Here is a 25,166-nt window from a genome sequence, read left to right on the forward strand (position 1 = left end):
GATCAAGGGATCAATCCAAGAAGAAGATATAACCATTGTAAATATTTATGCACCCAACATAGGAACACCTCAATATGTAAGGCAAATGTTAACAGCCATAAAAGGGGAAACCAACAGCAACACAGTCATAGTAGGAGACTTTAACACCCCACTATCACCAATGGACAGATCATCCACAATGTAAATGAATAAGGAAACACAAGCTTTAAATGATATATTAAACAAGATGGACTTAATTGATATTTATAGGACATTCCATCCAAAAACAACAGAATACATTTTCTTAAGTGCTCATGGAACTTTCTCCAGGATAGATTGTATCTTGGGTCACAAATCAAGCCTTGGTAAATTTAAGAAAATTGAAATTGTATCAAGTATCTTTTCTGACCACAACGCTATGAGACTAGATATCAATTACAGGAAAAAGTCTGTAAAAATACAAACACATGGAGGTTAAAAAATACACTACTTAATAACCAAGAGACCACTGAAGAAATCAAAGAGGAAATCAAAAATACCTAGAAACAATGACAGTGAAAACACAATGACCCAAAACCTATGGGATGCAGCAAAAGCAGTTCTAAGAGGGAAGTTTATAACAGTAGAACCCTACCTCAAGAAACAAGAAGCATCTCAAATAAACAATGTAAACTTACACCTAAAGCAATTAGAGAAAGAAGAACAACAACAAAAAAAAAAACCCAAAGTTAGCAGAAGGAAAGAAATCATAAAGATCAGATCAGAAATAAATGAAAAAGAAATGAAGGAAACAATAGCAAAGATCAATAAAACTAAAAGCTGGTTCTTTGAGAAGATAAACAAAATTGATACACCATTAGCCAGACTCATCAAGAAAAAAAGGGAGAAGACTCAATAAACAGAATTATAAATGAAAAAAGAGAAGTAACAACTGACACTGAAGAAATAAGAGGGACCATGAGAGATTACTACAAGCAACCATATACCAATAAAATGGACAACCTAGAAGAAATGGACAAATTCCTAGGATAGCACCACCTTCTGAAATTGAACCAGGAAGACATAGAAAATATAAACAGAGAAATCACAAGCACTGAAATTGAGACCGTGTTTAAAAATCTTCCAACAAACAAAAGTCCAGGGCAAGATGGCTGCACAGGCAAATTCAAAAAACAGTTAGAGAAGAGCTAACACCTATCCTTCTCAAACTCTTCCAAAATATAGCAGAGGGAGGAACACACACAAACTCATTCTACGTGGCCACCATCACCCTGATACCAAAACCAGACAAAGATGTCACAAAGAAAGAAAACTACAGGCCAATATCTCTCATGAACATAGATGCAAAAATTCTCAACAAAATACAAGCAAACAGAATCCAATAGCACATTAAAAGGATCATACATCATGATCAAGGGAGGGTTAATCGCAGGAATGCAAGGATTCTTCAATATATGCAAATCAATCAATGTGATCAACCATATTAACAAACTGTAGGAGAAAAACCATATGATCATCTCAATAGATGCAGAGAAAGCTTTGACAAAATTCAACACCCATTTATGATAAAAACCCTCCAGAAAGCAGGCATAGAGGGAACTTACTTCAATATAATAAAGGCCATATATGAGAAACCCACAGCCAACATTGTCCTCAATGGTGAAAAACTGAAACAATTTCCACTAAGATCAGGAACAAGACAAGATTGCCCACTCTCACCACTATTATTCAACATTGTTTTGGGAATTTTAGCCACAGCAATCAGAGAAGTAAAAGAAATAAAAGAAATCCAAATCAGAAAAGAAGTACAACTGTCACCGTTTGCAGATGACATGATACTATACATAAAGAATCCTAAAGATACTATCAGAAAACTACTAGAGCTAAACAATGAGTTTGGTAAAGTAGCAGGATACAGAATTCATGCAGAGAAATCTCTTGCATTCCTATACATTAATGATGAAAACCCTGAAAGAGAAATTAAGGAAACACTGTCATTTATCTTTGCAACAAAAAAGAGAAAATACCTAGGAATAAACCTACTTAAGGAGACAAAAGACCTATATGCAGAAAACTATAAGACACTGATGAAAGAAATTAAAGATGATACCAATAGATGGAGAAATATACCATATTCTTGGATTGGAAGAATCAATATTGTGAAAATTACTATACTACCCAAAGCAATCTACAGATTCAATGCAATTTCTATCAAACTACCAGTGTAATTTTTCACAGAACTAGAACAAAATTTTCACTATTTGTATGGAAACACAAAAGACCCCAAACAGCCAAAGCAATCTTGAGAAAGAAAACCAGAGCTGGTGGAATCAGGCTCCCGGACTTCAAACTATACTGCAAAGCTACAGTAATCAAGACAGTATGGTACTGGTACAAAATCAGAAATATAGATCAAAGGAAAAGGATGGAAATCCAGAGATAAACCCACACACATATGGTCACCTTATTTTTGATAAAGGTGTCAAGAATATACAATGGAGAAAAGACAGCTTTTTCAATAAGTGGTGCTGGGAAAACTGGACAGCTACATGTAAAAGAATGAAATTAGAACACTCCTTAACACTATACAGAAAAATAAACTCAAAATGGATTAAAGACCTAAATGTAAGGTCACACACTATAAAACAACTCTTAGAGGAAAACATAGGCAGAACACTCTATGATATAAATTATGGCAAGGTCCTTTTTTACCTATCTCCTAGATAAATGGAAATAAAAACCAAAATAAACAAATTGACCTAATGAAACTTAAAAGCTTTTGCACAGCAAAGGAAACCATAAACAAGATGAAAAGGCAATCCTCAGAATAGGAGAAAATATTTGAAAATGAAGCAGCTGACAAAGGATTAACCTCCAAAATTTACAAGCAGCTCATGCAACTCAATATCAAAAAAACAAACAACCCAATCCAAAAATGGGCAGAAGACCTGATAGACATTTCTCCAAAGAAGATATACAGATTGCCAACAAACACATGAAAGAATGCTCAACATCACTAATCATTAGAGAAGCGCAAATCAAAACTACGATGAGGTATCATTTTACACCGGTCAGAATGTCCATCATCAAAATCTACAAACAAAAATGCTGGAGAGGATGTGGAGAAAAGGGAGCCCTCTTGCACTGTTGGTGGAAATGTAAATTGATACAGCCACTATGGGGAACAGTATGGAGGTTCCTCAAAAAAGTAAAAATAGAACTACCATACGACCCAGCAATCCCACTACTGGGCATATACCCTGAGAAAACCATAATTCAAAAAGAGTCACGTACCACAATGTTCATTGCAGCTCTGTTTACATAGCCTGGACATGGAAGCAACCTAAGTGTGCATCGGCAGATGAATGGATAAAGATGTGACACATATATACAATGGAATATTACTCAGCCATAAAAAGAAATGAAATTGAGTTTTTTGTATTGAGGTGGATGGACCTAGAGTCTGTCATACAGATTGAAATAAGTCAGAAAGAGAAAAACAAATACCATATACTAACACATATATATGGAACCAAAAAACTAAATGGTTTTGAAGAACCTAGGGGCAGGAGAGGAATAAGGATGCAGATGTAGAGAATGGACTTGAGGACACGGGTAGGGGGAAGGGTAAGCTGGGATGAAGTGAAAGAGTGGCATGAACTTATAAATACTACCTAATATGAAATAGATAGCTAGTGGGAAGCAGCTGCAAAGCACAGGGAGATCAGCTCGGTGTTTTGTGACCTCCTGGAGGGGTTAAATACGGAGGATGGGAGGGAGACGCAAGAGGGAAGAGATATGGGGATATATGTATATGTATAGCTGGTTCACTTTGTTATAAAGCAGAAACTAACACACCATTTTAAAGTAATTATACTCCAATAAAGATGTTTAAAAAAAAATAAAGAGAGTCTTATCTTGGATTTTACCCTTATATATTCTGAGGTGTGTGAGTCTTTCAAAGTAAAATATTCTCTTGTTTATTATACATCTAGCTCAATTTCAAAATCTTTGACAATGGCTAAATGTGGTTGCATAAGTAATATATAGTGCATTAACCTTCACAGTAAATGTTCTTGTTTTTTGAGTTTAGTCATAATGGGCTTTTTCAAACATTGACTATCTCTGATGAATAATTGTTTTCCTTCACAGTCATTTAAACATATGTTTTTGTTTCCACTTTTGTTTAAATAAAAGAATGGTCACCATGAAATATATTAACCCCTCCTCCCACTCTATTTTTGTTTAGTCTTTTGGATCTTTTTTAGCAATAATATAACCAGTCTTAAAGTTCTTCTCAAAATGGGTCAAGTAGTTCAATTTATATTAATAATTATTTTTTTCAAGGTAAAAACTTGCTCACCACACCGCACTCCCAAATCTGATCTTACCACTCTGTTGAATGACTTTACCAAAATTTCCGTGTCAGATTCAGAAAATTGGCTTATATTATACTCAGTAAGGCAAAATTTTATTTAAAATGTACATTAAATAATTCTCTTCTCCACACATATCTTGAAATATTCTTGGTATTGATGATCCATCTCCCTTTTATGATTTTTTTTCATTAGTCTCCCCAAATTAATATTAGACTTTCTGTCTTTTGAAACTCCCTGTCCCACAAATTTTCAGTAAATTTTTCACTGATTGCTTTATTAATATGTATTCTGCTGGTATCAAAGACCAAAGTTCAACTCCATGTAGGTAAAACAAAAGGGAACTTAATTAGCTCAGATAACTTGGAAATCCAGGAAATATACCTGTGCTCAGGCACAGTTAGACCCTTCTGTTCAAAGAATGTTGTGATATTTCACCTTAGGTTCTGCTTTTTGGCTTCACTGCTCTGGTTGTTTCTTACAACGGAGAGGATTACTTGTTGCATCAACAAATATCTCCGACCAGACCAGCAAGAGACCAAAGCCTATCTTCATCTATAAACTTTAATAGATAAATATACTATAACAATAAATTAGGTTCCTCTGACAACAGTTTTATATTAAATATTGAATTAAATTTTATTTTAAAAATCCTACATTTAGTTTGTCTACATAGACCTTGAAGAAAAATCAGTTTAATAGATTTTTCAGAGGCGATTTCCTTGGTCAGAAGAAAAGCTTCCTCTTATTTTCTTCTTTTTCTCAGTATTTTTCAATAGTCATTAATTTGAAAAATGAGCAGTTAACAATTTTACAACTCTATAGAGTGATTATGGTCACTAAAATACTCCCTCATATGCAGGTAAGTGTGTATAAATGGCCTGTTTTGTACTAGCAGAAAACAGAAAATATGCAACACAGCTAAATTCTCTCTATTTTTTACATTCACCATTTTTCCCTGAAGCCTTATTGAGGTTGTGTAGAACTAGTGATATGCTGTTATTTCATTTTCTCTTCCTTTCTTTCTGATTCTCATTTTGAAGAAAAGCAGGAGAATATGGATCACCATTTCTGAACCCATATAGCCTTAAGTAATTCCAACCTAAGATATTATCAGTAATAATAATACAAATAGCTTAAAGAAGTCATGGATAGAGGACTGTTTCAGAGTTTATGAAATGAGACCACTTTATTTGAAATAAAAATTTTATTTTGTAATTGATGTCAAATGGAGCAACAATTAGAAACTACCAAGATATAAAATCAAAGCCAGAGACAGAACACCAGACTCTCTCTATACCATCACATAACTTCATAATAGCATTAAAATAGGTATTTTCTAGTTTCAAATCCATTTATAGAATGAGAAACTTTATTTTAGAAAATATTTAAGGATTATTCATTATGTGCCATGTACTATTTACAATGTTAAATAATGATGAAAAAGTTGAAATATACCCTTCACAATCACTCAGAATGAACAAGCAAAGGGAAAAAATGTATAATATTTATAAATTAAAAATCATATATCACACAAGATTCCAGACTCAATTCTAGATAGACTTTACAAGAGAGATCATATGATATTTGGGCAACTTGAAGGATAAATATGGATTTTCCATGATATAAGAGCAAAATTATTATTCCTAAACCTTTGGTAATAAAACTAATAAAAAATAAATAAAACTTCCAAAAGTTTAGCAATCAAAAATGTATCACTTTTGTATGTCATTTTGTGATGAGGTGACTTTGACCATGCTGAGATGTGATGACAGTTTATTCTCCGGCATGGCATTCCTGGGGTACAATCTCTTCTTCATCCTACAAAAAGAAAAGATGCTTAGCATGGACATACAACTGCCTTTTGTGTATGTGTGTTTAACACTAAAAATGTATTTATTTTCCAGACTTCTACGATGGTAATATAGCCTTAGCATGATAGTATCACTCACAAATGAAAGGAAGGGAGTCTTCTTTTCAATCCCATATAAGCTTACATTTTATATGTTTCATACAATTTTTGGCACTATATGTGTGCAATTTAAATAATAATGATAAAACAGACCCATGTACTAGCCACCTAAGATAAAAAATAAAATTTGCCAAAACCTTAGAAACTTCATTGCTCACACCTCTTTCCCTCTGTCCCTTGTTTATAGAAAACCTCTTCTATTACATTTGTGATAATTATTCCCTTTACTTCATACATTTATCTCTCATGTGTGCACTTAGAGATAACATGGTTTAGTTATGCTTATATATTTTTGTGACTTTTATCCTCTACTTAAAGTCATGTTTTTGAGATACATTGATGTAAATACAAGTATTTGTATTAACATTTATGCCTGTGTAATTAATACTGTATGTTTTGGTGACAACACATTTATATTTTCTATTCTGTAATTGATGGTCATTGGGTCATACCCAGCATGGGGTTATTATGAAAAATGCTATGAATAATCTGCTGCACATCACTTGGTGCATAGATATGGGAATTTCTCTAGGGTATATACTTAGAGTAAAAATGTTAGGTGTAGGGTATGTGCATGTTTAAATTTACTAGGTAAAGCCAAACTATTTTGTAAAGCACATAAAAATACCTATTCTAAACAGCAATATATGAGAACTGTCACTGGTGCATGGTTATACATTCACAACCTGGATATTTTTTATTACTCTTCCTGGTTCAATTGATTTCTTCCTTTATTCCCTGTATTCCTATAAACAGGGACTTAAATCAAATTATTTTATTAAATTCAGGTAAAAATTTTTTGGTGGGAATACCACAGAGATGTTACAATACAATTAATTTTGCAACCTCTCAAACATTGCATAAAGTCAGAATCTCAATGTTCATGATCCTAAAGTTTGATCATTTTGTTATGATCATGGCTCAAGTTTTCTCCACTTTAAAGGTACATTTTTGTACTTAGAAAATAATCTCTGAAAGACATATTGAAACAATATGAATCACTTTTCAGCAGCTATGTTTTGGGGGGTTTTATAATCATAATTTTCTAATCCAATCACTCTTTTTATATTTATTAGCAAGCAACCCTTTTAAATCAAGCAATACAATCTCCCCTAAGGAAGCAGCGTAAATGCTTACTTATTTCCTTTTAATTACCAATTTTCTGAATAAAGATGTGATGTCATAGATACTTCAAATGGTGTAAATTAGTCTCTTTTATCAATTTTTGAGCATCATTAAGGACTCATTGATTTATATTTAATATTTTATAATTAATGAGAATCATTGAATACAAATGTGTCTGTTGTGAGTACTACGAAGCTCACCTCTGTGTTCCTTGAAAACTCCTTCAGTCTCTGAGTTCCTCTTTGTTTTCTGGTATAACGTGGTCCTAAGGCTTACTTGGTACGTTCATGACAAAGAACTTATCTAAACCATTTATCCTCAAAACCTTGGAATTTTTAGTGGAAAATTATATTATGAATGAAGATCTGGAAGCTACATCTATTTATTGCTACTGAGATATTTTTACTTTCAAGATTTGTAAATAAAAAATGTTTAGAAAAAATGTGTACAAATATATAAATTCATAGACAGATAGATAGATGGAGAGATAGATCAAATAATTTAAAATTAAATTGGGTGTGCTTAAATCATTGGATTTATTATTTGTAGTCCTTTCACATAAACCAAAATTTGTAATTATTAATAATATTAATAGATTTTACTTAACGTGTCACCCACCATTCATGAAGTATTTATAAATTATAATTAATATATTAATAGTAATAGACTATTGACAAACTTTATTTCTTTGTAGTTTTTTCCTTGTAACATACCCCATTACAGATGTACAATAAGAGAGTATATCGTTCTGAAGTTACTTGAAAAGATTTACGTTTTTTCTGTGGGATTAAGTCACCAATTTGAAATCAGGAATCAGTTGCCCACTTCTGTTGCCAGTCACTAAGCAAAATCATTCTATTGTCACTCTGCAGAGCATTTAATCTAAAAAAATTCTAATTACTCAAAATATGATTTTTTATGGGCTTGCTGTCTACAAAATTAAAGAGTCCAATCAAGTAGACGCTCAGTCTCATTTATTGGCTAAAGTTCTATTATGCTTATGAAATAATTTCTGATTTAATAGAAATATAAATTCAGACCTATTGAGATGTCACTCTTTCTTCAGTAATAGAGATTTTGAGTCCATAAATACAGGTTCAGTCATCTTTTGTTATGACCAAACAGTCAGATGTGCTTTCCTCAGTGTGGTTGCCTTGTGCCAATATGTTTCTTTCTTTCTTGTGTACCATCGTTTTTTCATAATAATAGTTTTTAATTCACAGATATCTTTAAAACATTATTTTAAAGGTTAAAGTAAATTACAAATAAACTATCATTCTAGGCAAGTGGCACAAAGGAGAGTTAGGGCAGAATCAAATATATAAGTTTATATTTCTTACCACTGGAAAAATTTGAAAGAGTATGGAAAAGCTGAAGATATGGCTCAAAAAACTTCTAATTGATTTTAGATGAAATCAATTCGAAAATTAGGTAATAAAAGTATCTTCTAAAATTCAGACATATACATGTATTCTAAATGTTTTGGAAAGTAAATGAAGAAAGATTGCATGGTAAATATGCCAAAAGGAAATAAAGCAAAATGTTACCACCGGCTAAATCTAGGTGGGATGATTTATTTTTATTTTTAAATTCTATTTATATTTGTTTTCTGCAATCTTTGCAATGTAATGCAGGATCCAATCTTTACAATGAATATATATTACCTTAAAATAATGAACTAATTATGGCAAAGCTACTTTGCCAGCTATGTTAAAATCCAAGGGTAAAGAATGACTAAAATGACAATGACACTGCCTACCTTAATTTCTCAATGGCTACTGCAATATTAATTTAGAAATATTGATTTAGAAATAATTTAGAAATAAAAGACATAGAGTGACTGAGTGTGTTTGAAAAAGAGAATTATAAAAAACAATAATACCTTTTTTTCTACCCAATACTTTTAACTGTATCTTGTCTTAAATATATGTTCCAAATACCAATACCAAATCAACTTTTCTTATAACTATAGTGTGATTTCCTTTGAAATGTATCTGACTCTTATCTCTCCTTTTCCATAATCACAAAGAGAATACATTTACAGCATCATATTTGTTATTCATATCATAGAACATGAAAGTTTATCACTTTTTTTTTCTTATAATCATTTGAAAAAATTCATGTGTTAGCTATAAGTCCATTTTCTTTTTGTGTTTTGATATCTTGAAAATATGATTTGGAAAGTTATCTAAAAGAAGAGATATAAAAATTAGGTAGGAGACAGGTTCTACATTGATCTTAGAAACAACTCTCTTTTAGATTATTTGAGAAATACAAAGCATGAGTATTCAGTATTTAGCGGATGCATTTATTGTTATAGGCAAACAAAGTAACATCCCCAAACTAGTAGAATATATGAAAATATATATCTTTTCAAACACATGAAAAGAGTATTTTTACCACTTATTTTATTATGTGAATAAAATGTTGATAGACTCAGAAAGATATGAAGTGTACCCAAGACTGAATAGATTTTTAAAAACAGTTTCAATGATATTTTATAAAATAAGAAAATTACCCACAATAGACTTTTCATATTTGTTATTTATGAATACAACTTTAGATTTAGCTCATTTTTTCATAATCTTCCCGATAATTTCATCTTTTAGACTACCATCCAACTTAAATATGAATAAGTATTTTATATACTTCTAATAGTCTATGAACCAAGAGAAGGAGATTTACTGGGTTCCATGTATTTGGGAGATTCCATTCATGAAGCCCTGTTCCTTAACTAGAGCAAATCCTCAGTACAAGGATCAAAACTTTCATTAATTTTGCATGATGAGAAAACAGCCAGTAGCTTCATTATGTTTACATAACGAAGCATACAGCTCAATCTTAGGCTTTTGTCCTCAAACGTGTAGGTTTTTTCTCAGTATTCTTTGAAGTTACATTAATATTCTACCTATGGATATTTTGTTAACTCAGTTGAGATTATCTATCTGTCTATCTATCTACCTATCATCTATCTGCCATCTATTCATCATCTTTCTATCTAATCTAATCTGTCCCTTCCCAATCCTTCACCATATTTGATTTTAAATACTTTTTATGTTATCACACAATCACTGTTACTTCTTCCAACATGCTTCCAATTAATCTTATCTTTTCTTAACACTTTTAAATAATTTATATAAAATACAGTTAACCCATTTAAAGTGTTCAAGTCAATATTTTTAAATATGTTCACGAAGTTCTGAAACCATCAACACTATCTAATTTTAGAATATTTTCGTCACCCAAAGGAAACACAGTTCCCCTTAGCAGTTACTTCCTGTTCTACCCTAAGGCCAGCTCATAGGAATCTATTCATGTACTTTCTGTTTAAATAGATTTGTCAGTTCTGGATGTTTCATATAAATGGAAGAATGTAATGTAGTATATATATATATATATATATATATATATATATATATATATATATATATTTAAACATCTTTATTGGAGTATAATTGCTTTACAATGGTGTGTTAGTTTCTGCTTTATAGCAAAATGAATCAGTTATACATATACATATGTTCCCATATCTCTTCCCTCTTGCATCTCCCTCCCTCCCACCCTCCCTATCCAACCCCTCTAGGTGGTCACAAAGCACCGAGCTGATCTCCCTGTGCTATGCGGCTGCTTCCCACTAGCTATCTATTTTACATTTGGTAGTGTATATATGTCCATACCACTCTCTCACCCTGTCACATCTCACCCCTCCCCATCCCCATATCCTCAAGTCCATTCTCTAGTAGGTCTGTGTCTTTATTCCCGTCTTGCCACTAGGTTCTTCATGGCCTTTTTTTTTTCCTTAGATTCCATATATATGTGTTAGCATACGGTATTTGTTTTTCCCTTTCTGACTTACTTCACTCTGTATGACAGACTCTAACTCCATCCACCTCATTACAAATACCTCCATTTCATTTCTTTTTATGGCTGAGTAATAGTCCATTGTATATATGTGCCACATCTTCTTTATCCATTCATCCGATGATGGACACTTAGGTTGCTTCCATGTCCTGGCTATTGTAAATAGAGCTACAATGAACATTGGGGTGTATGTGCCTTTTTGAATTATGGTTTTCTCAGGGTATATGCCCAGTAGTGGGATTGCTGGGTCGTATGGTAGTTCTATTTTTAGTTTTTTAAGGAACCTCCATACTGTTCTCCATAGTGGCTGTATCAATTTACATTCCCACCAACAGTGCAAGAGTGTTCTCTTTTCTCCACACCCTCTCCAGCATTTATTGTTTCTAGATTTTTTGATGATGGCCATTCTGACCGGTGTGAGATGATACCTCATTGTAGTTCTGATTTGCATTTCTCTAATGATTAATGATGTTGAGCATTCTTTCATGTGTCTGTTGGCCATCTGTATATCTTCTTTGGAGAAATGTCTATTTAGGTCTTCTGCCCATTTTTGGATTGGGTTGTTTGTTTTTTTGTTATTGAGCTGCATGAGCTGCTTGTAAATCTTGGAGATTAATCCTTTGTCAGGTGCTTCATTTGCAAATATTTTCTCCCATTCTGAGGGTTGTCTTTTGCTCTTGTTTATGGTTTCCTTTGCTGTGTAAAAGCTTTTAAGTTTCATTAGGTCCCATTTGTTTATTTGTGTTTTTATTTCTATTTTTCTAGGAGCTGGGTCAAAAAGGATCCTGCTGTGATTTATGTCATAGAGTGTTCTGCCTATATTTTCCTCTAAGAGTTTGATAGTGTCTGGCCTTACACTTAGGTCTTTAATCCATTTTGAGTTAATTTTCGTGTATGGTGTCAGGAAGAGTTCTAATTTCATACTTTTATATGTACCTGTCCAATTTTCCCAGCACCACTTATTGAAGCGGCTGTCTTTTCTCCACTGTATATGCTTGCCTCCTTTATCAAAGATAAGGTGACCATATGTGCATCGGTTTATCTCTGGGCTTTCTATCCTGTTCCATTGATCTATATTTCTGTTTTTGTGCCAGTACCAAACTGTCTTGATTACTGTAGCTTTGTAATATAGTCTGAAGTCAGGAAGCCTGATTCCTCCAGCTCCATTTTTTGTTCTCAAGATTGCTTTAGCTATTCGGGGTCTTTTGTGTTTCCATAGAAATTGTGAAATTCTTTGTTCTATTTCTGTGAAAAATGCCAGTGGTAGTTTGATAGGGATTGCATTGAATCTGTAGATTGCTTTGGGTAGTATAGTCATTTTCACAATGTTGATTCTTCCAATCCAAGAACATGGTATATCTCTCCATCAATTTCTATCATCTTTTATTTCTTTCATCAGTGTCTTATATTTTCTGCATACAGGTCTTTTGTCTCCTTAGGTAGGTTTATTCCTAGATATTTTATTCTTTTTGTTGCAATTGTAAACGGGAATGTTTCCTTAATTTCACTTTCAGATTTTTCATCATTAGTGTATAGGAATGCAAGAGATTTCTGTGCATTAATTTTGTATCCTGCTACTTTACCAAATTCATTGATTAGCTCTAGTAGTTTTCTGGTAGCATCTTTAGGATTCTCTATGTATAGTATCATGTCATCTGCAAACAGTGACAGCTTTAATTCTTCTTTCCAATTTGGATTACTTTTATTTCTTTTTCTTCTCTGATTGCTGTGGCTAAAACTTCCAAAACTATGTTGAATAATAGTGGTGAGAGTGGGCAACCTTGTCTTGTTCCTGATCTTAGTGGAAATGGTTTCAGTTTTTCACCATTGAGGACAATGTTGGCTGTGGGTTTGTCATATATGGCCTTTATTATGTTGAGGAAAGTTCCCTCTATGCCTACTTTCTGCACGGCTTTTATCATAAATGGGTGTTGAATTTTGTCAAAAGCTTTCTCTGTATCTATTGAGATGATCATATGGTTTTTCTCCTTCAATTTGTTAATATGATGTATCACGTTGATTGATTTGCGTATATTGAAGAATCCTTGCATTCCTGGAATAAACTCCACTTGATCATGGTGTATGATCCTTTTAATGTGCTGTTGGATTCTGTTTGCTAGTATTTTGTTGAGGATTTTTGCATCTATGTTCATCAGTGATATTGGCTGGTAGTTTTCTTTCTTTGTGACACCTTTGTCTGGTTTTGGTACCAGGGTGATGGTGGCCTCGTAGAATGAGTTGGGGAGTGTTTCTCCCTCTGCAATATTTTGGAAGAGTTTGAGAAGGATAGGCGTTAGCTCTTCTCTAAGTGTTTGATAGAATTCGCCTGTGAAGCCATCTGGTGCTGGGCTTTTGTTTGTTGGAAGATTTTTAATCACAGTTTCAATTTCAGTGCTTGTGATTGGTCTGTTCATATTTTCTATTTCTTCCTGGTTCAGTCTTGGCAGGTTGTGTATTTCTAAGAATCTGTCCATTTCTTCCAGGTTGTCCATTTTAATGGCATAAGGTTGCTTGTAGTAATCTTTCATGATCGTTTGTATTTCTGCAGTGTCAGTGGTTACTTCTCCTTTTTGATTTCTAATTCTGTTGATTTGAGTCTTCTCCCTTTTTTTCTTGATGAGTCTGGCTAATGGTTTATCAATTTTGTTTATCTTCTTGAAGAACCAGCTTTTAGTTTCATTGATTTTTGCTATTGTTTCCTTCATTTCTTTTTCATTTATTTCTAATCTGATCTTTATGATTTCTTTCCTTCTGCTAGCTTTGGGGTATATTTGTTCTTCTTTCTCTAATTGCTTTAAGTGCAAGGTTAGGTTGTGTATTCGAGATGTTTCCTGTTTCTTGAGGTAGGCTTGTATTGCTATAAACTTCCCTCTTAGCACTGCTTTCACTGCATCCCATAGGTTTTGGGTCGTCGTGTTTCCATTGTCATTTGTTTCTAGGTATTTTTTGATTTCCCCTTTGATTTCTTCAGTGATCATTTCGTTATTAAGTAGTGTATTGTGTAGCCTCCATGTGTCTGTATTTTTTACAGATCTTTTCCTGTAATTGATATCTAGTCTCATAGTGTTGTGGTCGGAAAAGATACTTGATACGATTTCAATTTTCTTAAATTTACCAAGGCTTGATTTGTGACCCAAGATATGATCTATCCTGGAGAATGTTCCATGAGCACTTGAGAAAAATGTGTATTCTGTTCTTTTTGGGTGGAATGTCCTATAAATATCAGTTAAGTCCATCTTGTTTAATGTATCATTTAAAGCTTGTGTTTCCTTATTTATTTTCATTTTGTATGATCTGTCCATTGGTGAAAGTGGGGTGTTAAAATCCCCTACTATGATTGTGTTGCTGTTGATTTCCCCTTTTATAGCTGTTAGTATTTGCCTTATGTACTGAGGTGCTCCTATGTTGGGTGCATAGATATTTACAATTGTTATACCTTCCTCTTGGATCGATCCCTTGATCATTATATAGTGTCCTTCTTTGTCTCTTTTTATAGTCTTTATTTTAAAGTGTATTTTTTCTGATATGAGAATTGCTACTCCAGCTTTCTTTTGATTTCCATTTGCATGGAATATCTTTTTCCATCCCCTCACTTTCAGTCTGTATGTGTCCCTAGGTCTGAAGTGGGTCTCTTGTAGACAGCATATATATGGGTCTTGTTTTTGTATCCATTCAGCCAGTCTGTGTCTTTTGGTGGGAGCATTTAATCCATTTACATTTAAGGTAATTATTGATGTGTATGTTCCTATTCCCATTTTCTTAAATGTTTTGGGTTTGTTATTGTAGGTGTTTTCCTTCTCTTGTGTTTCTTGCCTAGAGAAGTTCCGTTAGCATTTGTTGTAAAGCTGGTTTGGTGGTACTGAACTCTCTCAGCTTTTGCTTGTCTGTAAAAGTTTTAATTTCTCAATCAAATCTGAATGAGATCCTTGCTGGGTAGAGTAATCTTGGTTGTAGGTTCTTCTCCTTCATCACTTTAAGTATATCCTGCCACTCCCTTCTGGCTTGCAGAGTTTCTGCTGAAAGATCAGATGTTAACCTTATGGGGATTCCCTTGTGTGTTATTTGTTGTTTTTCCCTTGCTGGTTTTAGTATGTTTTCTTTATATTTAATTTTGGTTAGTTTGATTAATATGTGTCTTGGCGTATTTCTCCTTGGATTTATCCTATATGGGACTCTCTGTGCTTCCAGGACTTGATTAACTATTTCCTTTCCCATATTAGGGAATTTTTCAACTATAATCTCTTCAAATATTTTCTGAGTCCCTTTCTTTTTCTCTTCTTCTTCTGAGACCCCTATAATTCGAATGTTGGTGCATTTAATGTTGTCCCAGAGGTCTCTGAGACTGTCCTCAGTTCTTTTCATTCTTTTTTCTTTATTCTGCCCTGCAGTAGTTATTTCCACCATTTTATCTTCCAGGTCACTTATCCGTTCTTCTGCCTCAGTTATTCTGGTATTGATCCCATCTAGTGTATTTTTAATTTCATTTATTGTGTTTTTCTTCATTGCTTGGTTCCTTTTTAGTTATTCTACGTCCTTGTTAAATGTTTCTTACATTTTGTCTATTCTATTTCCAAGATTTTGGATCATCCTTACTATCATTATTCTGTATTCTTTTTCAGGTAGACTGCCTATTTCCTCTTCATTTGTTAGGTCTGGTGTGTTTTGACCCTGCTCCTTCATCTGCTGTGCATTTTTCTGTCTTCTCATTTTGCTTATCTTACTGTGTTTGGGGTCTCCTTTTCACAGGCTGCAGGTTCGTAGTTCCCGTTGTTTTTGGTATTTGTCCCCAGTGGCTAAGGTTGGTTCAGTGGGTTGTGTAGGCTTCCTGGTGGAGGGAACTAGTGCCTGTGTTCTGGTGGATGAGGCTGGATCTTGTCTTTCTGGTGGGCACATCCACGTGTGGTGGTGTGTTTTGGGGTGTCTGTGGCCTTATTATGATGTTAGGCAGTCTCTCTGCTAATGGATGGGGCTGTGTTCCTGTCTTGCTAGTTGGTTGGCATAGGGTGTTCAGCACTGTAGCTTGCTGGTCGTTGAGTGAAGCTGGGTCTTGATGTTGAGATGGAGATCTCTGAGAGATTTTTGCTGTTTGGTATTACATGGAGCTGGGAGGTCTCTTGTGGACCAGTGTGCTGAAGTTGGCTCTCCCACCTCAGAGGCACAGCACTGATGCCTGGCTGGAGCACCAAGAGCCTTTCATCCACACGGCTCAGAATAAAAGGGAGAAAAAATAGAAAGAAAGAAAGAAAGAGGATAAAATAAAATGAAATAAAATAAAGCTATTATAAAGCAAAGCTATACAGACAAAATCTCACCCAGAAGCATACACATATACACTCTCAAAAAAAAAAGGAAAAGGGGAAAAATTAATATATCCTGCTCCCAAAGTCCACCTCCTGAATTTGGGATGATTCGTTGTCTATTCAGGTATTCAACAGATGCAGGCACATCAAGTTGTTTGTGGAGTTTTAATCCACTGCTTCTGAGGCTGCTGGGAGAGATTTCCCTTTCTCTTCTTTGTTCGCACAGCTCCTGGGGTTCAGCTTTGGATTTGGACCCTCCTCTGCGTGTAGGTCTCCTGAGGGCATCTATTCCCCGCCCAGACAGAACGGGGTTAAAGGAGCAGCTGCTTTGGGGGCTCTGGCTCACTCGGGCGGCAGGGAGGGAAGGATATGGATGCGAGGCGAGCCTGCAGTGGAAGAGGTTGTCATGACGTTGCAGCAGCCTGTGGCGCACCGTGCATTCTCCCGGGGAAGTTGTCCCCGGATCACGGGAGCCTGGCCATGGTGGGCTGCACCGGCTCCTGGGAGGGGCTGTGTGGAGACTGACTTTTGCTCGCACACAGGCTTTTTGGTGGCAGCAGCAGCAGCCTTAGCGTCTCATGCCTGTCTCTGCAGTCCGCGCTGATAGCCGCAGCTCGCGCCTGTCTCTGGAGTTCATTTAGGCGGCACTCTGAATCCCCTCTCCTTGCCCACCAGGAAACAAAGAGGCAAGAAAAAGTTTCTTGCCTCTTCGGCAGCTGCAGACTTTTTCCCGGACTCCCTCCCGGCTAGCTGTGGTGCGCTAACCCCTTCAGGCTGTCTTCACACCGCCAACCCCAGTCCTCTCCCTGCGATCCGAATGGAGCCGGAGCCTCAGCTCCCAGCCCCCGCCCACCCTGGCGAGTGAGCAGACAAGCCTCTCTGGCTGGTGATTGCTGGTTGGCGCCAAGCCTCTGTGCGGGAATCTCTCCGCTTTGCCCTCCTCAACCCTGTGGCTGCACTCTCCTCCGTGGCTCCGAAGCTTCCCCCCTCTGCCACCTGCAGTGTCTGCAGTGAAGGGGCTTCCTAGTGTGTGGAAACCTTTCCTCCTTCACGGCTCCCTCCCACTGGTGCAGGTGCCGTCCCTATTCTTTTGTCTCTGTTGTTTCTTTTTTCTTTTGCCCTACCCAGGTACATGGGGAGTTTCTTGCCTTTTGGGAGGTCTGACGTCTTCTGCCAGCGTTCAGTGGGTGTTCTGTAGGAGCAGTTCCACGTGTAGATGTAATTCTGATATATCTGTGGGAAGGAAGGTGATCTTCGCGTCTTACTCTTCCACCATATTGCCCTTTCCCCCCTGTATTATATTTTTGACTGGCTTCCTTCACTTAGCAAAATATTGTCAAAATTCATCCATGTTGTAGCATGTATAAGTAATTTATTCCATTTTATAATTGAATAAAATGTTATTGTATGACACTTTATACCATTCATCAGTTTAAAGGCATGTGTCCTTTCTGCTTTTGGTCATTAAGAATAATGTTGCTATAAACATTTGTGTGCACTTTGTTATATTGCATAGATTTTTATTTAAAGTTTATACCTAGAAGTGGAATTACTGGGTCATATCATAACACTATATATAACATTTTGAAGAATTGTCATACTGTTTTCTAAAGTAATTGTACAATTATACATTCCTTTGACCAGTCTACAAGGGTTCCAATTTCTCCATACCCTCCACAATACTTGATATTATCCGTCTTTTTGATAATAGCTACCCTAGTGAGTGTAAAGTGGTATCTTATTGCTGTTTTGATTTGCATTTCCTTAATGTCTGAAGCTGTTCAGCAAATTTCAAGTGCTTACTGGTCCTTTGTTTATTTGTGTACATAGCCATTCTGATTATCATTTAAGTGGTATTTTTACTTTTTAAAATATTTAATATTTTTATAATTGAGTTGTAATAGTTATCTAGAACTATTACATTCTAGATACAGATATTTTATCAGGTAAATATTTTCTTTCATTATGTGGCTTGCCTTTTTATTTTCTTGGTGAGATCCTTTAAAGCACACATGTTTTAATTATGGATGAAGTAAATTTTTTTTTTTCTTTGTATCTTGGCTTTTATTGTCATATCTTATAAAGCTTTGCTTATCCCAAATTCATGAACATTTATTCTTGTGTTTTCTCTGACATTTTTATATTTTTAGCAATTACGTTTAGATTGTTGATCCATTTAGAGTTAATTTTTGTGTTACGGTGTAAGGAAGAAATACAACTTCCTTATTTTGCACTTGGTATCCTGTGGTTTCAGCAATATTTATTGAAAAACACTGGAGGTACCCCCCCCCCCATAGAATGCCTTGGTATCTTTTTCAATTATCAATTTATTATTCATGTAAAGGTTAATTTCTTGACTCTGAATTTCATCCCATTGATCTAAATGTCTACTCTTATGCCAATATATTACTGCAGCTTTGTAATAATTTTTGAAATTAGTAAGTTTGAATGCTCCAATTTTATTCTTTTTCAATATGTTTTTGGATACTTTAAGTATATACATTTTCATGGGTTCAGCAACTAGAATTTTCATAGGGATTTGTGTTAAATATGTAGATCAATTTGGAGAGTGTTGTCATAATAACAATACTAAGTCTTCTGATACATGAACTTGGGATATATTTCCATGTATTTAGGTCTTCTTTAATTTCTCTCAACAATATTTTGATCATGATGTATAATCCTTTTGATATATTATTAGATTAAGTTTACTAGTGTTTTGTAAAGGGTTCTTGTGCATATATTTATAAGGGATATTGGTTTGTGGTTTTAATTTTTTGGGATGTCTTTGTTTGGTTTTACTGTTTGGGTAATACAGGCATACCACCTTTTATTGTACTTGCTTTGTTTTGCTTTGAAGATATTGCATTTTTTACTGATTAGACGTTTATGGCAACCCTGCATAGAATAAGTCTATCATTTCCATTTTTCAAACAGCATTTTTATCACTTGCTTTCATCCTGATGAACTCTTAAATATGTCATATCACTTGCTTTCCTCCTGATGAACTCTTTAGTGTGTCATACCTGCTAACAATGAATGCTCTCAGTTGTTGCCTAAATGGGAATATCTTATTTCTCTTTTATTTTGTAAGATAGTTTTGTAGGATATAAGATTCTAGGTTGACAGATATTTTGCCTTTCAGAGCTTTGCATAGGTCATCCCACTGCCTTCTGGTTTCCTCTGTTTCTAATGAGAAACCAACTATAACTGTTATTGAGGTTTCTTGTATGTGACAGTTTTCTTTTGCTGCTTTCAGGGTTTGCCTTCAACAGTTCTACTACAATGTGTTTGCTTGTGGATATCTTTCTGTATATTCTACTTGGAGGCAGTTGAGCTTATTGGATGCATAGATTAAATTGTTTGTCTAATTTGGAAGTTTTCGCATTTAGGTTTTTGAACATATTTATAATAGCACTTTGAAGGTTTTTTTTTTTTTTTCTCTGAAGTACCATATTTGGGTCACCTTGAGGGCAGTTTTTATTGCCTGTTTTATTTTTTCTGTGTATGAGTCAGAGTTTCATGGCTTGTTTGTTTTGTATGACTCATAATATTTTATTGAAAACTTTGTTGTTATTTGTTTATTTATTTATTTATTTAGTGATTTTGATAGACTCTTTCAGGAAAGTCTATTACCCCTGCAGAATCCAGCCTCTAATGTTGCATCTCAGAAGTTGCACTATCTTCATGATACCCCATACACTGTGGATGACAAACTGCCCAGTCTGCCTCTATTAGTATCACACTCATATGTTTATTTCCAATGATTACTAGTTGATTACTATTCCAACTAAGTCAGTCTCTTCTGCAGGATAGTCTTTGGGCACAGTCTTGGGTTTGACCCAATCCCAAGAAAGCTCTCTTTTCCCTGGTTCTTTCTGATAAATGACTAGCTGGTCTATTATTTTATTTGTTGCTATAACAAGGAACTGCCAGCCTCGTCTTAATTATTTATCACTCAGATCTCCATTTTTGACAGTGTCCTTGGGCGTGAAGATCCCTAAACTCTGCTGCAGATAAAGTCAGTCACTTTATGGAGAGCTACAAATTTCTTTTATTATGGCCTACCACTCCACCTGGGAAGAACATATGTGCCATTCATCCAGAGCTGGGGGCATGGAGAGTGGCCCATTTGCCTTACATTTGCATTCCTACTCTAAGGAGAGCACAGGGCATGGATGATAGCCTCTGGTTTCTTGGCTTCCTTTTCCTGTCATTGGAACATCTGCCATAAGAGTGATGTGGTAGGATGATCAAGGTCTGGGATTCTCAATCTGCCGCAACTGCAGTAGTCTTGCACTCTATGAGTAGAAGCTTGGTAGATGAAGCAGATTGATTGATTTTGCTCTGCTTGCCTAAAATAAAGGTTTTGCAACATAGATCTGGGAAATGAGAAATTTCTGTCTGCCACTATCAGAGAGAAACCATATATATATATGGTTAGAGAGAAACATATATATATATATATATATATATATATATATATATATATGTTTCTCCATTTGCTGTGTGATCTTAAGACAATTCCAGGGACCCCCTTTTTTTTTTCTCAGCAATTATATTTGTTTCACTAGAGAGAGGGTCCATGAGGAGCTCAACCTGACTTTCTAGGAATGGTTCTCCTCCTACTATATTTTAATAATTATATTCTGAGGCAATGTGTTAGTCTAAATATCTTGTATTTTGATGCCATATATATGTGGTGCCAAATGCTAATGTTGATATATGTTTTCTATGCTATGGCAACCAGGACAAGTAATACACAATATTCTAATTCTTTGTTGTTTTATTAATTTTTAACAAAAATTATGATAAAGCTATCTGCATCATTCCTTCAACAAGATTGTGTCAATATTAAATAAAATAAATATTTACCCAGGATGCCTTGAACTTAGAAAATAAAATTTATCTGCCCAGTCTAGAATCTTCTTCATGTAAGGTAAATGTACTTCTTCTCTCCTAGGAAAGATAATGGTTCCTTAAAAAAAGAAATAATGAAAGCTCCATACTTACATTTCTAAAGAAATCATATAGCACAGAGACAGAATCGGCAGCAAACCAGAATAAATGTAGAAGCACTCTTAGGTAACTTGTGTCTACTCTTTTATTTAGGCTCTCTACTTCATTTTGGATTTTAGCCCTAGGATTATTTTTGTAGGAGTCTTTGAACCTTACATTACAGTTCAAGAACATTAAAAAAAAATGATAATTCAATTTACATAAGATGTCCTCCTCAAGATCTTTAGTCCATTATGCACAAGTTCCCTCTTATTTCTGATCCCACAGTTATCCAATTATTTCACTCATTTTCTGAATGATCTAACCTTTAATGTAAATAATCCCAACTATGTAGTTTGTTTTCCTGATCTATGATGTACTGTATGTGGTCATGATGGGATGGTCATGGACTATGTGTATGCTGAATACATACATGTTACTTTTGCATTTCCTCTCATATAGACCATGGATCTATGATTATCAGGTTAATAACATTATGCATTGACTTTAATTTCTGTCTAAGTCTCCACTGAGACTGTTTCCAAGTCCGATATGTACAAGTCATTGATCATATTTTTTTATCATAAAATAGTCATCATTTGAACGAGTAGTAATATAGTTTTCCCTTCAGTGTATTGATAGCACATAGATTAAGTTCTAGACATTCAATTACATATTTTAAGCAATAAATGAGGATGATAATTTTCTTGAAATCGATCCCTTTTTTGGAATAATAATCTGCCACATAGGAAGATTTTTGTGTGAACATAAAAATTCTCATGACTTTAAACCATATGAAAATTAAGTCTCAGACAGTGCCTAAGTAAGATAATTTTATTGTGGCAGTAAAAGCTGATATCTGATTAGTAAAGACTGGTCTTCATTACCAAACATTATGTTCAGACTCCTTTTCTATCATTACTTACAAGGAAATTTATGCTTTGCATGACTCATAAAAAGTTTCTGGATTTTTAAAAGAACTTACTAAAAATTACAGATATTTTGTTTTAATGTTTATAGAAGTGAGAACTATTTATATTTAATGGGATGATAATAACATTAATAATAGTTAACACATATGTAGAACATATTCTGTGCCATGCATTGTTGTAATTCTCTTCTTTCCTCTGAATCCCTTACATAGTGAACAATGGCAAGTGACAGAACTGTCAATAAATGGTTAATAGCAAGTCTGCAATCTTTTCTTTCATTTTATAATTGTGGTGAAAAAAAGGAGGATGTGTTCCGGAAGTAAATAAAGACAATCCAGTCAAATCGTCACATGTACATGCTAATGATAGAACTCTTAGAAATTATACAAATGTTTTTGCTAGCTGGAAATTTCTTATGTATGGAAAGGTTTCATCAGAACATTCCATGCTTAGTGTGTACAGAATACTTTGTAAACAAAGCTTGAATCATGGAATTTTGAGGCATGTTTCATAGCAAATATCACATTAGCTGTGCAACTATCTGAGTATAAAGTGGAGATATTTCAGGGTTGAACATTTCTCTTTTAAGTCATAGTGATAAATGTAAAAGTTAGATTTTCAGTATATTAACTGTGGCCTGAGTGTGTCCTGATAACGCAGGATAGGAGATGTAAAGGCATTCCTAGACATCACCTTGTTCCTCCTGAATATTCTTTACTTATTACTTACAATTAATAGTAAAGCTTGATGCTAGGTAAACTTTCTCATTTGTGATAGTTCGATTTGATGTTCTGATACTTTGTTTTATCCATTAATGTTGCATTTTTGTCCAAAAACATCTACTTAATCCATATCTTTCTACCTCACTTTTTCTGGTAAACAGGCCTTTATTATTTTATCTTAATCAGTTGAAATTTAAACTGAAAGGAATATACTTATTGAACATATTTATATTGTGTAAAATATAGAAAGGAATATACTTATTGAAAATATTTACATTGTGTAAAATATAGATATACTTAGAATAAGAGATAATTTATAATTTACTTAGTTGTTTTCTAGAGAGATAAGCAGGTTTTTTCTAACTCTGAATTTATATAATTAATCCATAAAAGTCTAAATACAATCTTAACTAGGAACTAGCTGTTGTTTATGTTTTAATTACTTTAATAATAATTGTCATGCTACATTAATTACCAAGCAGAATTTGCAAACATTCTTTCCTGATTCCCCCCCACTATTTTACCAACCAGAGGGCTTTATGGCAATCTCACCCTACTGAGGTTCAGAGCATTAAAAAATGAATACTTAAAATTAAAATATAGCTTGTCACACAGAATGAGCACTTGATGCCATTTACAAGGAAAAGGTGAATGTTTATCCAGGCATGTTTGATGTCCCAGCAGGAATTATTTCAGTTAAATATCAGTGTCATTGCCATTAGAGAATACTGAAATAAGAGCAAAAGACACACACACACACACACACACACACACACACACACACACAATAGGGATTTAAGGCATCTGAACAGAACCAGATTTGCAGGAGTATGGGTTCAATTTGTCTGGATTACCTAAAGGAAAAGGTAGTAGCCTCAGAAATAGATCAGGAAAGTTTGACCTTTGTTGTTACACTAATGTGAAATTCCTGCAGATACCATTATTTGGAATTTTCTCCTGGTGAGTGAAAGATAATACCTTTTTAGGAAGGTTAGGAAATGAGAATGACTAGGAAAAATGCTTTACGTTTTTGCACTTAGTATATAGTTTCTTGAACTAACAAGTTAGAAGTTATTTTAATGAAGAAATAATACACAAGATGAATATTTGGTTTAATCACACATGTAAATATGCCTAACTGAAGGGAGAGAGAGAGAGGAAAGAAGAAGAAGAAGGAGGAGGAGGGGGTGGAGGAGGAGGAGGAGAGAGAAAGAATATCCTATTTAAATATATTTTTATTTTTAAAATACTCCAAGATACTATGATTTGTAAATATGGATACGTGTTTTCACAACAATTATAGCAGCTTAATGTAGGCAAAATTAAGGCATGTTTTAGTACCGAAATACCACTCAACAACACAGTACATCAGCAACTGTTCACACAGAATGATGTAGATAATTAATCTAATTTTCCCTCCGCTTCATCTTGTGTTCTATTAGTTTTCTTATTCAACCTTTCAAGTCACAAATCTAATTTAAAACCTCTTAACTAGTCTAACGCATAATGTGTTCTATCTGCGTTCAGTGTCTAGCAGTGAGCAGCGAAGCTGGAATACTAATTTGCTTCAGAGTGTGCAAAATACTCAATAATCAAATAATAAAATCCCAGATCCAGCACTTCTTAATGACATGACCAAATGAGTCCAATGCCTTGAAACGTGAGCATAAGTTAAAATAAATAAATAAATAAAACAACAAAGAATAAAATGATGTAAAAGAAGAAGAAAAAAATCAAGCTAACCAGTGCCATATATTCAGTATCCTGGGTCTCTACTCAGAACGGTCCCTATTCAAGATAAAAAGACGTTAAAATTAACAAGTTTGAATAACAACTTTGCTTACTAGTGTTGCTATTTTAGTACTGCTATTTTATTCCTTATATTCTCTCTCTCGTTTTTC

This window comes from Balaenoptera ricei, chromosome 18, assembly GCF_028023285.1.
Source record: "Balaenoptera ricei isolate mBalRic1 chromosome 18, mBalRic1.hap2, whole genome shotgun sequence".
NCBI lineage: Eukaryota > Metazoa > Chordata > Mammalia > Artiodactyla > Balaenopteridae > Balaenoptera > Balaenoptera ricei.